Genomic DNA, 2,796 nt, shown 5'->3' on the forward strand with positions numbered 1-2,796 from the left:
ATGTTTCCTGCGCCTCTTCCATTGATGATGGGTTGGCTGCTCCACTTCCGCACGTGCTCGAGAGGGCAGATGCTGACCACTGTGATGAGCGTACCCTGGCTTGTGATGTCATTTTGGCAGGGTCTTGAGCACTTCTGGCATGTCCTGAAGAGTTCTCGCAGGCAGCTCTCAAAGACCAGGAACTGGCGTTCTTTTTCTGGTGCTGGTGGACTTGACGCAGTTTGTCCGTCACTGGAATGGGATTATGTAAAGCGTTTTTCATAAATTCTAGGCATACATACGCATAGCTTACCTCTCGAAATCTTCGGCAGAGCGGAATGGAGAGCATGTTGCATCAGACTCTGCCACGCTGCTGTGAGCAGGAGACACACAGTCGTGTGGCACCTCAATGCTGAAGGAGGGGGAGGCAGCGTCGAAAGGGTTCAACTGCAGCGGTTCCTCCATGACCAGGGAAGCTGCCACCCTTCCGGTGATGTTCATTTCGGCAGTGCAGTCCCGCAAGATCCTTCCTGTCTCGCAAGATGCGGACAGTCCAGCTGCTGAGACTTGGGCCTGCAAATAGCACGTTTATACCCCAATGTTTTTCACAATGCTTGAAAGATGCAATTTGGGCTATCGATAGTTTCTAACAGTGCCACGAGCACAGCAAGCATCGAAGGCACTATGCATTCCATTTATAACTCGTGCATTGTTTACTTTTGCTTAGACTATTCTGAATGCAACAAAAACTGACACTGAATAGAAATGTCCCTGCATTTATATCTGCTTTGTACATGTGTAATTCAAGTCGTTACTTGATTAGGTAAAATTCCGAGCAAGTGCCCACTCGAAATTTGGAGATAATCACGTAAAACTTGGAAATGGGCACTTATTAGGTCCACAATAGCTAAGGATATGTCATTTCTGTACTTTCCAGATGTTGCAAAAATGAGGGAAGAGTGCCTGTTGTAGAATGGGCAGATGTTTGGTATTTTACAGTAACTGAATATCTTGTGGCAACCTCCGATACAGTATTGCAAGCAGGGCATCTGGCCGCCGCCATCTCTTTTGGTTCAAGTAAGCACTTGCAATTGCAAGCCTGCAAAACCCGCTTTCATGTGCAGCGCATGTAGTTACGAGTATGGGGCACCGAACTCGGACACTATGCTTGCATTTGTGTGTAGTCTGCTGCAACATAAGGTCTTCAGGGGAGGCTTTGCACGCAGAAAGCAAACCTTCACCTTCACAGAAGAGGGACGTGTCCCCTGGTATAACTAACTATGGTGTGCCTGACATGTCACATATACACACCATCATCCTTGCAGATTCTTTTTTATTTAGTTACCTTGAGGATCCGTTTCCAGGTATTAGACAAGGCAGGGTACGAAGACACTGTTTAAACACATAAGAAAAAATCCAGTCGATAACTGGGGTAAGAACGCAATTTTGATAAATAAAAACAAATTGTGCCTGCCTATTTTTACGGGCCCTTGAAGCATCTCTAACTAACAAAATCGGTTCTGAACTCACTATTTTGAGAACTTCTTGCACATATTATGCTTCCACACAAGTGCCCAATCATAGTCGTAATTTTGTCAAGTGCACAGCTTGAACTTGGTAGCTGGCTGCATGAGTCCTTCATAAAAACCCGCACGGCAGGCACAGGGCATCTCATTTGGATGACCGGTTTTCACATTCGCTAGTTCCACCGTTCTTTGGCTGCGCATGCAGATTTCAAGCTCATGAGACAATAAAGTGTGTTCGAAGTTATAAAGCTCAAGCAAAAAGCGTGACAAGAAAAAATAAAAAAAAAAATAAAAAAAGGCTGATGACATGCTTGAAATTGATGCGACGGTTGTTAGTGAAAGCAGAGAACCGTCCATTTCGGTCTGCATACATAAACTATGCATATCAGGACATTATGTTGCTTGAATCAAACGGGTTCACTACTCCCGAAATTACAGTGAGTGTGCAGGCGAGCTGTTGGATGTTGACCATGTACAAAATAACCCAAGACTGTGATGAAGGATAGGAACTTTTATAATAAAAAGGGCAGGAGAAGAATCGTGAAATAATTAGGCTTTGGTGGACAGCAGCTCGAAGATAAATTCAGTATTTTAATTTTTTTTTTCTTTATCCAGAGAGCAGTATGTTCTCAAACTTTAGAATTCTGTGACCACCACTATACTCTGTTTTACCTTGTGTTGTACCGCAGGAAAGGCTACAAGCACGAGCTCCTTGCTCTAGGGAACATCTCGGTGGCACAAGCTGTCGTGCACTAAGGGCAGCTGCCAACGCTGTGAGCTCGCGCTTCTAGCCTTTGCTGCGGTACAACATAAGGTGAAACGGAGTATAGCGTCACATTCTCAGCGGTATTCAGCTTTTTACGATCCGTAGTTAATTTACGCGAGCCGAAAAGCACGGTTTTCTCGTCTTCCCAACATCCTCACTTCCGAACGCACAGAAAAAAAACTTCCCCACGCCCCCCCCCCCCCCCCCCAAAAAAAAAAATAACGTTTTTTCTTTTTTTTTTTGGGGGGGGGGGGGGGGAGGGGGAGTTGGGGTTGGGGGGGGGTGGTTTGGTTAAATAAACTACGCACCGCAGAAAGCTCGAACTCCCTGATGCGACGCTGGCGATTAGGATAGAGTGCGAAAGATTGAGAAACCTACGTTACCTGAATCAGAAGACAATTTGGAAACAAAAATTTCTTTGTGAGCCGACATCCACCTAAGCGTAATATCTTCAAAACAATATATGAACTTATGAACGCTTGTGGGATTTATATCAATAAGGGACACTTGTCTGCAAGAAATACA

Source organism: Ixodes scapularis, unplaced genomic scaffold (genome assembly GCF_016920785.2).
Source record: "Ixodes scapularis isolate PalLabHiFi unplaced genomic scaffold, ASM1692078v2 PGA_scaffold0__279_contigs__length_252992795, whole genome shotgun sequence".
NCBI lineage: Eukaryota > Metazoa > Arthropoda > Arachnida > Ixodida > Ixodidae > Ixodes > Ixodes scapularis.